Here is a 14,690-nt window from a genome sequence, read left to right on the forward strand (position 1 = left end):
TGCATAGCCCATGATCGTTTTGAGGACGGCTGTACTCGTATGGTCTATGTTATTTATTTATTATTTTTTAAAGATATTTATGTGATATACATCTGGGCAGTAGGGCGATGTACATATAACAAGAAATACAATGGAAAATATGTAGGAAAAAAAGTAATACAGATGACAAAAATAATAATAGAGGAGATGTATGTGACTGTAATGGTCAAAGAAAATGTTAGTCTTTCACATAGGATCTGAACAGGTGGGTTTTCAGGTTTCTCTTGAATGAATGCAGGATTTCATTGAATCTGACATCCTCAGGTGGACTGCTCCAAAGTCTTTGAGCCGGACATGAGAAGGCTTGGTTCTGTGCTTTGGTCTTCCTTAATTTCAGAATTTCTAAGATAAACTGCAGTTTGCTTTGGGCACCGCTCTTGTTATTACTTCCTACTGTTTACTGCATGAACGCTAGGGCTGGAACATGGCAGCATGGAAGGAGGTGACACTGTGAAGGCCCTCATTAGAAGTTCTGGCTAAATTACAATCCCTGTGCGACCGGAATTAGGAGATGAGTGATCATTATCACTGTCTCGTACTTCTCCCCAGATGGATTTCGGCAGATGAATCCTTTTGAAATTTATCGAGGGAAAAGATCTGTAAAAGAGGAAAAACACAAGGAATTCGGGGCCAGATGTAGGTAAATTTGAAATACCGATTTCTTAATAGCGAATTTTACCGATTCGCTATTAAGAAATCTGTATTTCCTATGTAGGTAAAGATTCGGTAAAAAATACAGAATCCTTAATATTCCTTATTACCGAATCGGTAATTGAGATTCGGTAATAAGGAATACCTACCCATTCATTTCTATGGGCTTGGAGGCCCATAGGAATGAATGTGAAGACATTCACTATTAGCGATTCGGTATTACCGAATCGCTAATAGCGGTAGCACTTTCAAGGGTGCCAGCGTGTCAAAAGGACACCCTGTTGCACCCCTGAAATGTACATGTGTGCACATGTGGCGCACATCCATGCCCTAAGGGCATGAATGTGTGCCACATGGCACTTAACAAAAAACAAAAAAGTGATTTTCTAAAGGAAATCGGTAATTACCACCAACTTGAAGTTGGTGATAATTACCAATTTCTTAAGACTCAAAAGCACTCTTTAATGTGCTTCCTACATTGCATTTAAGGAATCGGTATTACCGATTCCTTAAATGCAAGAGCAATAAGGAATCGGTATTTACCGATTCCTTATTTACCGATTCCTTACCTACATTAGGAATGGCTAAATACTGGTCGGTAACGCTGAAATTTACAGAATTTAGCCACCTACATCTGGCCCTCGGTGTGTTAAATACGGATTCTGCATGTTCTGCTACCTGAACAAGGTAAAAACTCAGACTAGGAGGCATTTGCCATATGTTGTAAATCCCTCACCCTGGGATGCTGATAGTTACCATGTCTGGTAAATATCCTACTCTTTTCCGATGAACTTGTAATGAGGGCCTTAGAGATTACTGAAAGTGCAAATAGCCCTGGTGCAATTAATAACATACTCTTCTTCCTGTAGACCAGGCAAGTCTCCCATAGGTCTATAAAGACCGCATTCGTTTTTGGGATAACCATTGCTTTTTGTGGGATGTAAAAGGCGGGCAGGGGTATCTAAATCGGTTGAAGCCTCACTAGTCATCTAAGAAGTGCATCTAGGAAACCACCACAGGGCGTGGTCTATGTGACCCAGGTCACCGTCAAATACATGCAAAACAATCTTGTGCTTGACAAATTTATAGACTCTTACTGTAAAACAGAAATAGCCGAAATCAACAGCTAAAAATATTTTTATTTGACAGTATATATAGCACCATTATTTTGGGCTGTAAGCAATAAGCCACTTAACAAGTCAAAGTTAAATAGAAGCTGCGCCTTCACAGCTTTCTATTGCATTCCTTACAGCTTCAACTGTAGGAAGGAAAAAACTTTGTCATGCAGTTGGAATGAACTAGCATCTTAGGCTGTGGGACAAATAACAAACAGCAGTACCATATGTGTCATTCCTGTGTCACAAAGGGGACTTTTGGTGATGCTGCATTGCACTTGAGAGGCAGGTAAAACAAGCATTTGCAATGCAATTGGTCTCGCCTTTAGGACCTTATATATATTTAGCTATGCAGCACATTAGCCTGGGTGCTGAAACATCTACTGTTCTTTAACATGGAGGGAAAGTAAGCACCAAACTGCGTGACACACCAAGTATGGGAACACATGGAGAGAAATATTGCCTTTCAGCGGGAAATGGTATAGTCATAAGCTCTGTTTTCAATATAAAATCAGGGCCTTCAGTGGCCATATCACTGAATATACAAGATTTGAAAAAATTATTATTGTCTACGGGTGCTTGTGGAAGACAATTTCTTTGGACTGGAATCTAGGGAATGCTAAAGTGATTCTGGTATTTTACTGACCTCTGCAGGTCGTTTTCTATCAAGAAAATTAAATAGAGGCAGTTGGCAGAAAAATAAAAAAAGAAAGTCCCCAAGCAGAAAGCAATTCTGGTATTTTACTGACCTCTACTGGTCATTTTCTATCAAGGCAGTTAAATAGAGGCAGCTGAACAGAAAAAAAGTCCCTCAGCGGAATCAGACAAGTCCTAGGGCTGATCTCCAAAGCCCACAAAGTACATTCACATATAAGTATATACTAAAGTATATACATGAGGTCTCGAATGGTCGACCTAAAAAAATTCATCAGCTGATGAGGGACATAAATATATGGCCAGTGTTTAATTTGCAAAAAAAAATAAGTGTCAGGGCCCACATCAGAAGGCCACTGCAGACTGCATCACCCATTGCCCCTGCCAGCGGTGCCAATGACAGTACCATACAACCTACTAGCCATCACACTACTAAAAGTGTGACAATTCAGACTATTCTGTGTCCCCAAAACTATAAGATTAGCATGGGTGGCAGGCAGGGTTGAATTGGGATTAGAAATCAGCCCGGGCACGCTAAAAAAAGTGGCCCACATTTGCATATTCCCTTTCCTCAAAACACTGCTTCAGCGAAGTTTTATAAACACCTGAAAACAAGTGAGGTCACTAATGCTCAGGCCGCCGCTCAGTATGCACACATTAATTAGCCAGCCTAGTGAGAGAAAGGGAGTGATGGCCATCTGCCTCTAGAAAGGCCACTCAGGGCCCCACTGGGCCGATGGCGACATCTGAGCACACCATACACAGCCCAAATTGGCTCCCAGGCAACCAAAAAAGCAGCCCACAGCTGAAATTTTGATACCAGCCCCTCGACCATTGACCGCCTTATTAATCCTACCCTGGTGGCAGGTTGTAGTTATTTTTAACGTATATTGAGTTAGTAAACAACTGTTGCTGTGCTCACTCGAAATCAGGCAAACAGTGCCACCATGTGGTAGACTGTCATAAGTGGCGATGCTGCCAATTGAGTGCTTTTGCCGAGCACCGGAAACCACAGGATCAAATTAAGCACTGCATATGGCTAGGTTAGCCCTAGTTCAAGATCTGTGTCTTTTTCACTTTACAGGTGCATGGTCCTGGCAGGCCCTGGTCCACTGAGAGCAAGGATAACCCCAGGTTATGTCAGTAAGTTCTATTAAAATTCACTTTATTCAAGTTTACGTTACAGGCATACCCAGACAATTTGTGATAGTTCAGACCCTCCTGGACTCATGTTGGACAAACCTGCTCTAGAACTAACGACGAATTGTTGGATATTTTGATTAGTTCTTTTTAATTCTTTTTAATGCTACACCCGGAGTATGATGTTTTGATATCCTTAAAGTGCTCTGCTTTACGAGTGGTTAGGTTTGTCTTACATAAATATCTGATATAAATAAATAAATTCAGACAATATCTAGAGCACTAATGGCGCTAGTATAAATTATGAAAACTGCCTGACTTCATCTCTCACCATCTTATACCCCCCACAAGAAAGAACCTGAGGAAGGATGCTCCATATTTGAAAAGAATGGGAAGATGCTAACTTACACCAAACACTCTTAGTAGGAAGATGCAAAGGGGGGAAGGAGCAAGAGTGTATGAGTATATAAAGGGCCTATTCACAATTAGCCTCCACAGTTGTAGCAGAGTCTTTGCACTACCAGCAGAATCTCCTCTCTGCAGTTCGTGATTACGGAGCATCCACCACGGCTGAGGGGGATCTTTGTGAATTAGGCCCCAAGTTCATAAGAACCCTTAAGCAAGCAAAAGTTAAACCTTAAGTGCAAAATCAACAGTGTTCATTTGCAAAACCTAATGTACTATCATCCTCAGATGATAGTACATCATGTATATACCATTGTTCGTGATGCTGCTTTTCTGATGTTCATGTTGGCCTGTTCCTATTGGAGCATGGTCAAGATTCATTTGCATATGTCTGGGTCCAAACTGAACTGAGGTGGCATGGTGTGCAAAATAGTGATGGATTAGGATGAGGCACTGAGTAGTTATCAGGGGCTAAGTTCAATTTAAGCATTCCATCCATCACTTTTTTGAATACTTCAATGTGATTTCCTAAGTGCAATGGGGATTCCCAGATGTGGATCCCGTGCTATTTGTGCCACTGGACCCAAGCGGAACTGGACTGACGATCCCTAATAAGGGTAAAAACGATCCTGGATTGCTTGTGTTTCAGTTCAGGGAGGACCTGGCCTGGCAGTTCGGACTGGACTGTCCAAATTGGAGCAGGGTCAAGACTGCTTTGCATATGTCTGGGTCCAAACTGAACTGAGGTGGCATGGTGTGCAAAATAACGATGGATTAGGATGAGGCACTGAGTAGTTATCAGGGGCTGAGTTTAATTTAAGCATTCCATCCATCACATTTTTGAATACTTCAATGGGATTTCCTAAGTGCAATGGGTATGCCAATTGTGGATACCGTGCTATCTGTGCCACTGGAACCAAGCTGAAATGGACTGACGATCCCTAATAAGGGTAAAAACGATCCTGGATTGCTTGTGTTTCAGTGCAGGGAGGACCTGGCCTGGCAGTTCGGACTGGACTGTCCAAATTGGAGCAGGGTCAAGACTGATTTGCTGATGGCTGGGTCCAAACTGAGGCAGCATGGAATACAAAATAACGATGGAGTGCGATGCAGCCCGAGTAATTACCAGTGGTTGAGATTAATACTGTAATTCCATCCATCACTTTTTTTATATACTTCAGTGTGGCGCCCTAAGTGAGATGGGTGTGCCCAGGTGTGAGTCCTGTGCACTGTGCCACTGGAACCAAGTTATACCCAACTGTCGATCCCTAACAAGGGTAAAACCAGTCCCGGGTTGCTTGTGCTCCGAATCAGGGAGGACCTGGCCTGGCATTTCAGGCTGGATGTTTTACATTGGAGCAGAGCTAAGACTTATTTGCCTATTTCCGAGTCCAAATTGTTGTGGAATGGTGTGCAAAATAAAGATGGACTGGGATGCAGCCTGAGCAATTGCCAGTGACTGAGATCAATTCAAGCATTCCATCTATTACTTTTTTGTATACTTCAGACTGAATTTTAGAACGTAAGATTGTGTTTTATACTAGTTTCTCTATTTTTTCAATTTGTTCGGTTTCTCTCACCTTAGGGACCTATTTTTACCCATTGCCGGTTAACGCATGGGCACTTCTTAACTGGCACATCCTTTTTGGTGTTCAAATCGAAACAAACAGTAACACTGGCTTGTTGCTTGCAGTTTGTTTGCATTTTTGGTGCTAAATCGCCATTCACAAGGATTTAAAATGCAGGGTCTATTTTAGTGGTGGTACAGTTACCGCCACTGCCACTCTAAGGACTTTATGAAAAACTCAAAGTGCAGATCTCTTTTTTCTTTCTAACATTTAAATCACTTGGTTTTGGGTTATGATCAAAACATTAATATTTTCCAAAACTTTATTGTTTTCTGTAATTATGTCTTGCTTACGGCCCTAACAATTTCCTTGTGTTAATAGGCACTGCTGGTATACTGGTAATTTCATTCTTTATTCTACATATAATTCATCTTTAGATTTTACTGAGCACTATCTAAAGAACAAACTAACAATGCACACACACACACACACACATATATAATATATAATATATAATATATATATATATACATATATATATATAACAAATGATGCTGCAATCCAGTATTACTGATTCCAAGTGTTGTATACACCACCAGCAGATGGTAGTGGTGAATAAAACCCTTTAAATCAGTAATACTGGAGTGCAGCATCATTTGTTCTAGTAATATATTATTTGGGGCTGGAATCCGCTCGTGAAAGGATGATTGCACTGCACGATTGAGCGCGCTGTCTTTTAGAATCGAGTAGTTTTGTAAAAATATATATATATATATATATATATTCACTTAAAAAAACCATAGGTTTCACACATGTTATAGTTAGGTGGACATTTCACTCGTAAAAAACCAATGAAATTCCACCGTTATAGTTAGTTCAGATAACTAGAACTCGCGCGCCCGCAATCCAGTGCTCATGACGTCACATATTTCATCAATCATGACATGGTCAGTGGCGTCACTCATGACATCACTGATGACATCATCCTTGTGATAGAGTGGCGGTCGCGCGAGTTATAGTTATCTGAACTAACTATACCGGTGGAATTTCATTGGTTTTTTACGAGTGAAATGTCCACCTAACTATAACATGTGTGAAAACTATGGTTTTTTAAGTGAATTTGCAAGGTTTTTTAAATGCTAATTCCTAACTATAACGTGCCTGAAACCTATGGTTTTTTAAGTGAATTTGTACGGTTTTTTAAATGCTAATTTTTTTAAATTATTATAATTTTTTTATGGTTTTTCACCGCGCGCGCATGGTGCGCGCACCCCGCGATTTTTTTCCAAAAAAATAAAATGTTTTTTCATCCTTCGGGGTCCTTTAGGGACCCCCTGACAAAGGCTAGGGGGTCAGGAACTCTCTACCCTGCCCCCTTTTCACGTTCGCCACCTCTCTTTTTCACTCTCGCACCCACAACAAACAAAATGGCGGCCGACACTTCCTGATTTCTACCGATTCGAACGTTGACTGACATGTAACCACCAATCAGAATTACGCTCGTGCACGTTAGGGTGCGTGCACGGTGCGTGGCTATAGATATGTATGTGCTTTTAAATGAAATTTTCTCTTTAACTACTGAACAGATTGACTCCATATATGCAAAAGGCACTTCCCTGACCTGAGGACTACCTCTCTGCCAAATTTCAAGTAATTCTGTTCAGCCGTTCGGGCTGTACCTTCGACTAAAGGTCCTATGGGAAAATGCATGGGGAAAACGTGTTTTGGGACCCCCCTTTTTTCTCGGCCCCCGCTTGACGAATCACCCCGAGACTTTCAGGGTAGGAGCTGAGCGGAGCGCCCCATTAGTTTTGAAAATTTCGCGAGGATTCGTCAACCGGCGCCAAAGTTATTCAAAATAGAATTTTCAGATTTCCTATGGAAAGACGGTCCTAACTATAACTATCTACAGGCGACCGCCAGTAGATAATATATATATATACATATATATATATATATTTGTTGCAATGTGATTTCTGCCAGATCGCACAACAGCGGGTGCAGGTGTTGGGCCGAACCAATGGCCAAAGTCAATTTTTTAACAAAGGACGCCGCACTCTGGAACCTTGAAAATTAGAATTTATTACAGAGCCAGTCTGTCACACAGACGCGTTTCGGCCAACATGGCCTTTTTCATGGTAGGGGGCACTACTTTTACATCTGTTTTATGTCATTTCCTGTAGATATACTGATACAAAGACGAAGACTCCAGAGGTAAGAGTAGAATCCTTTATTCCTGACTCCTCTCTCCACCAGCATTCCTCCAGTCCCTCACTCAACATTCTAAGGTCCCCTCCAGGGACAGGAACAAACCAATACCAAGGGGGGTGATAAGGTGGAACATACCAAGTATAATTGTAACACATCTTCCCCTTAATACAAATGAATAAACATTGAATATAACAACCTCAACTAAAGCAAATAAATATTTACTTGTACTTAATAAAGTCTTTGTGCCAACCTGGGGTTCTGCATGTTCTTCGTGTGATAGGCAAATCATTGGTGTCTTGGTTTTGTGTTACTGCTGCATGGTCATAAGACTGGTTGTGTGAGTTTTGAGATCTAACTAACCTGTCCATGCTCCACATTTGGTCAGTATCTAATATGGCTGTGTTGTTTCTTACAGCTGTGATGCGCATAGGTTTTGAAAACTTAGTTTCAGCACCGCTCCTTCTTGGCATCTTGATGCATACCCAGTCTCCCACTTTCCACTGTGGAATTTTGGTCCCATGTTTAGCGTCATACTGAGTTTTGTACTTAGTTTGGTGTGCATCAATTTTGTCCCTGAAAGCTTGCATGTCCATTGTGATGTGGGATCCCCCTCCTAACCAATTTGGGAAGAATTTTGTACCCGGTCTCCTCCCTCTGAAGGCTGAAAAAGGAGACATACCAGTAACTGAATTAGGAGTGGTGTGATAAGCCCACAACATTTCCTGTAACGCTTGTTCAGTGGGTATTCTATTTACCACCGCCAATTGTATACAACCTTTGACCATGCGGTTCATTCTTTCCACTAACCCATTTGCCCTAGGACAGTATAGTGGCGTTCTCAAATGTGATATGTTAAATTTGCCTAAGAATTCTGTCATGGTGTGGGACGTAAACTGAACTCCGTTATCAGTGATCATGGAGGACGGTATGCCTTCCTGAGCAAATGTGTCTTTTAGAAACTGAATTACAGATGCGGTTGTTACCTGGTAGACCATTCTGACTACGGTCCAGTGAGAGTGGAAGTCAACTAAGACCAGTGCGAACTGTTTCCCTACCCCCTTGAAATTGAGAGGATCTATGATGTCCAATGCAATCTTCTCCCATGGTTTATCTGGTACAGCTATAGGGGATATGGGGGATTTCCTGGTTAATCTAGCTTTGTCACTGTTGGAACATGTAACGCAATTTTTTACCTTTGTCTCCACTAAAGAGTCCATTTTGGGGAACCAATACCTTTCACGTAACCTTGCCTTCGTTAAGCTCCTGCCCAAGTGGCCCTCGTGAACAAGGTCAATTATTTTACCCCTAATTAAATCATTTATCATTTCTGAACAAAACGCCTTGATCTAAGTTAAGCTCAAAACGTACCTCCCAGAACATTCTTAAATCCGCATTAATTTGATCAGGAGAATCAGGCCAACCCTGTACAGTGTAAGAAATGACCTGTGTCATAATGTCGTCTGAGTTCATGGAATTTAGCCATTCCTGTGTAGTGATGGTATCCAGGTTGAGTTGGAAGACCGGGTACTCAGGAGTCTCGAATTGTTCCTCCTTGTCAATTGGACTTCTGGACAAGAAATCTCCTGCTGAATTTTGAATACCAGGAACATATTTGATTGTGAAACAGAAACCCTCTAAGCCTAGTAACCACTTAGCTATGTGGGGAGTGTTACATGAGTTATTCTTTGGGTTAAACATGAAAATCAGAGGTTTATGATCAGTACGTACACAAAATTGAATACCCCACAGAAAGAATTTGAAATGTTTCACCCCCCAAAAACAGGCCAACGTTTCTCTTTCCACCACCGAATATTTATTTTCTGCTTTGGTAAGGGATCGTGATGCAAACGCAACAATTCTTTCTTTGCCCTCAATAACTTGCGAGAGCGTAGCCCCTAACACTTTCCCACTTGCGTCTGTAGTAAGAAAGGTCCTGCGGTTGTGTTCAAAGTTGCACAAATACGGAGAAGATAGTATACCTTCCTTTACTTTAGAGGATGATGTCTGATGTTCCTCTGCCCACTTGAATTCAGTGTTGTTCTTTGTAAGTTCTCTGAGGTTGGCAGTTAGATCCGAGAAATGATTTACATATTTCACCATATATTCAGCCAACCCTAAAAATGACTTAAGTTCATCTTTGTTTGTAGGTGCAGGAGCATCCCTTACCACTTCAACAAGGCAATGTTTGGGTTTAAACCCTTCTTTAGAAATACAATGTCCTAGGTATTCCACAGATTCCACGCCAAACTGGCATTTCTCTTTCTTAAGTGTAAGTCCAGCGTCTCTAAATTTATACTCCTGCCACAGAGTCCAATCCGAAAGGCATGCGGCAGAACATGAAGGTGCCCATGGGTGTAGTGAAGGCAGTGAGTCTTCTAGAGACTGGATGAAGCTCCACTTGATGGTACGCCATGGAGAGATCCAGGACGCTGAAACAAATTGCTCCACCCATGGTGCTTAACATCTCGTGGATGCGGGGTAAAGGATGTCTCTCTACCAGTATGTTATTATTTAGGTCACGTAAATCAATGCACATGCGAATGTCTTGACTATGACCTTTCTTAGCAATAACAATGGGGGCGACCCATTCAGAACAGTCAACAGGTTGAATGATGTTCAGTTTCTCCAACCTATCTAGCTCTTTTCTCAAAGGTTCCCACATAAGATGTGGAATAGGTCTAGTTTTGTGGACTACTGGTTTAGCATTTTGTTTCAACTGAATTCTGTGTTGAAATTCTTTAAGCAAACCTAAGTTTTCTGAAAAGACTTCTGCAAATTCACTTGCGATGTGTTCACTTATACTTGAAGGACTTACCACCAAAACGTGTTCTGGGTTATTTGGGTCTAACTTAATTCCCAGCTCTCTTTGATGTTGCCATCCCAATAAATTTAACCCATTCTCTACAACGTAAACTTTCCCTACTGTGCGACGGCCTTTGAAAGAAATAAGGGATTTAAACATTCCTTTCATAGGTATGGGGTCTCTGTTATAACCACTGGGGGCCATGTCTGCTTTATCCAGTTTGTCCTGCCCTCTCCCTAACACGGATTGAAAATCAGAGAAGTTCACCAGAGTGAAAGGCGAGCAAGAGTCTGCAAACATTTTGACACTCTTCCCATCAATAGAAACATCACACTCAGGGTAGCTTTGCTGCTCGTGAATTGCAACCTCGTTAATTTGTAGAATAAGTTTCTTAACCTGTGTTCTATCCTCAATGACTTGACTTCCCCCCGTCTTCTTCGGGAAGCACCCACAAACCCTTGCTAGATGCCCTTTCTTGTTACATTTCCTGCACCAAGCATTTCTGGCTTGACAGTTGAGGTCATTTGCCAAATGATTGTTGCTTCCGCAACGATAGCATTTAAGTTTAGAACTTCCAGAGTTTGCTGTTTGAGTACGCCAATTGTCATTTTTTTTGGACGGCTCGTTTTTAATCTTGAACACATCTGACTCTTCATCTAGATTGGTTATCTCTGATACTCTATCACCACACTCTGATGAATTTATCTCCTTTATGCAAATTGCTGTATGTTCAATTGACTTTGCAATTTTAATTGCCTCCGGAAGATCTGGTTGTTTTTCTAACAATTTCCTCTGGATTTCTTTGCTGTTAGTACAGCGCACTAACTGATCTCTGATTAAAGAGTCACCTAGATCATTGAAAGCACAAAGTTTGCTGAGACCTCTGAGGACAGCAACATAAGTGGACACATTCTCTTGCTTGCCCTGTCCACGACTAAAGAATTTGTGCCTCTCCAAGACTATATTACCTTTGTCCCCAAAGTGATTCCGTAACGTAGACAAAGTTGTTTCATAGGCATCCTCATCCTCTTCCTCAACCTCTGGTTCTGGCAGTGATTCAAATATTTTCCTTCCATTTGAACCCAAGTTGTGCAGTAATATATGCTGTTTCCTGAAAGCACTGAATTTCCCCCCCCTATGGCTACAAGATACGACTCAAATACCTTCTCCCAATCTTCCCATGGGATGGTAGGTTCTCCAAATTCATTCAGGAACGGCGCTGGTTGCAACATGCTTGCAGCTGCCATAATGAGAGATGATAACATACTATAGTTGTAAATTGTAAGGCACACCAGAATAAGAGATAAGACAAGAGCGTTGTTCCACAATCAGAACTTAAAATGAAATTTTAAATGAGCATACTATGACATATATGGTGACAGATTCAATAGATTCAAATGTTAATACTACATAACATGCTACACATATGCTATATATAACTCTCCGCCTAAATGATGCACATACAGGCTTGAATAATAACAGAAAAATATGAGAACAGACGATAGTGGCAAAACTCACTAAATCCAAAGGGGTGTGTGTCACTGTAGCCTTTCATAAATTACTACTAACAACATTACTACCAGCAAGTCACATGTCATTATGCGAGGTGGATCGACTTACAATAGGTGAAATTTGGCTAGTACAAAACACCAACTCTAGGTGTCTAAAGACTAATCATTATTTAAGGTGTGCGTGTCACCGATGAAAATCAGCTTGACACGCTAAGGAGTGCGTATCTCCGCATGAAAATTTTAAAGAAATACCTTCTAACCTTTGGCCCACAGCAGCTGATGCGAGGAGGACTGGCTGAGGCGAAATTTCACTGCAGAGCGGGTGAAACATCAGAAGCGTACGAATTCACTAAGATGTTGTAAAAATAAATCGTTTCTGTCACTCAGTAACGGTGTGCGTGTCCCCGATGGAAATCAGCTTGACACGCTAAGGAGTGCGCATCTCCGCATAAAAATTTAAATAAATACCTTCTTAACCTTTGGCCCACAGCAGCTGGTGCGCAGGAAGCACTCGCTGAGGCGAAATTAAGCTGGAGAGCGCTGAGGTGTGGGACGTCGTGTCTCACAGCGGCTGGTGCGCAGGAAGCACTCGCTGAGGCGAAACTAAGCTGGAGAGCGCTGAAGTGTCGGGACGTCGTGTCTCACAGCGGCTGGTGCGCAGGAAGCACTCGCTGAGGCGAGGTTCAAGTGGAGAAGCGTCGGAAGCGTTCCTGACAGGAATCAGACCCTCATCGAAGTTTGACAATCCGGAGCTGATGTGTCGCAGGCCGATTGTTGCTCATTTAATAAACCACCGGAACGATGCCCAAAACAAGGAGCGGCAAGTTAATGCCTCCCACAGACGTCATGAAATGCGGACACCTTGCCTCACGCCAACCTAATCACTGTCCCACTGCAATACCAGCGCAGATTCACGCGGAAAAACCACAAGGACAGAACAGCAGAAAGAGCAGAATGCGGAGCTCTTCTCCTATTCCATCACCACAAGCACTGTAGGTCTACGAGGAAGATACGACTTTTAAGAGTCACTATAGCCCGATGAGCAACAATGTTAGCCAACGTATTTCTTCCTTATGAATAGCTGGTGAAGTGGCACGCAGAAGGGGAGGAGCAGGACACATCTGTCCCCTTGCACAGATCATCGCCAGTGATACAAAGACGAAGACTCCAGAGGTAAGAGTAGAATCCTTTATTCCTGACTCCTCTCTCCACCAGCATTCCTCCAGTCCCTCACTCAGCATTCTAAGGTCCCCTCCAGGGACAGGGACAGGCACAGACCAATACCAAGGGGGGTGATAAGGTGGAACATACCAATTATAATTGTAACATATACATTCCCATTGAATTCTGGGATTTGTAGTCTAATTAAAAAATGTGTATAGATTACCTCATGAAAGTCATCGTTTTCATTAAGTGAACACATTTTTTTGCTTCATATTTACCGGTAATTGAGCAGTATTATTTGTCAACCACTTACAAATTGCATAGATTCGACTGTAATAGCGTTTACCAATTTAGTACAATTCCAAACACTTTTATGTAATTAGTATGGTGGTACATTGATATGTATAGTACACTCTAATTGGCCATACTCTATGCACCATGATTTATATAGTATTTAGCTCAAGACTTAATGGGTATAGTACCCTATTTTAGATTCTGATCTAGTTCTAAAATTTGTCTGAATATAGCAATGGTTTGGCACAGTTTCTTCCTTTTACGTCTTGCGCAGTTTTTTCATTGTCCGTTCACAGTCATTCCCTAAATTAGTTAGTGGCATAGGTGATCTTCATCCGATTATTTTTGTTCTTTATTTATTTACAAATGAACATAGAGTTATTCGTCAAAGTTCATCCCTTTCAGATTTTTAGTGCGGAGCCAGATTATGTACTGGGACTCTAGCTGTCTGAGTTTCTTCTTCCTGTCACCCATCCTTTAATTGTTTTCCACTGTGTCTATGCCGAAAAAGCTCATATTTCGCCAGTCACTGTTTTGGCAGACAAGTAGATGTTTGGCAGTTGCATAAGTTGGATCTTTGTTTTTTACTGCCCGGATGTGCTCTAAAATCTGTTTTTTCAACATGCAGATGGTGCTGCCTATATACATCAGGCCACAGTTGCATTGGATGGCATAAACTACATATTGCGTTGTACATGTTATTCTTTGGTTGATGTGAATAATTCTTCCTTCAGTGTCTCTTATATCTTTTTTATTGATTCCAATCTTACAGGCTTTGCAATTGTTAGACCTTTTGAAACCAACTTACTGTTGTTCTAGCCAGTTTTTTTCTTTTTTCGTTTTTGATTGAAAATGACTCTACTATTACATCTTTGAGTGAGGATGTCTTTCTATAGGTGATTTGTGGTCGTTCACCAATGATCCTTACAATGTCTTGATCTTGTTGTAATAGTGGCCAATATTTTTGAATGCTTTGTCTTATTTTATGTGCTTCTTTACTGAATGTCAGTATGAGTCTTGGTGCCGCTTGCTTGTCATCTTTATTTGTGTTGCTTTTTCTCTCAGATTTTTTGACAAGAATTTCTGTTTGTGTGATTTCTTTGATTTTCCTCATACTTTTATTGAGATCTCTTTC

At 41.4% G+C, this 14,690-nt stretch overlaps 1 protein-coding gene across 1 annotated transcript in view; it reads left to right on the forward strand.

Annotated features, from left to right (window-relative positions):
• LRRC38 (leucine rich repeat containing 38) overlaps positions 1 to 14,690 on the forward strand; it is a 598,909-nt gene that overhangs the window by 14,125 nt on the left and 570,094 nt on the right. The gene's annotated exons all lie outside the window — the stretch shown is intronic.

This window comes from Triturus cristatus, chromosome 1_2 (assembly GCF_964204655.1).
Source record: "Triturus cristatus chromosome 1_2, aTriCri1.1, whole genome shotgun sequence".
NCBI classification, from domain to species: Eukaryota; Metazoa; Chordata; class Amphibia; order Caudata; family Salamandridae; genus Triturus; species Triturus cristatus.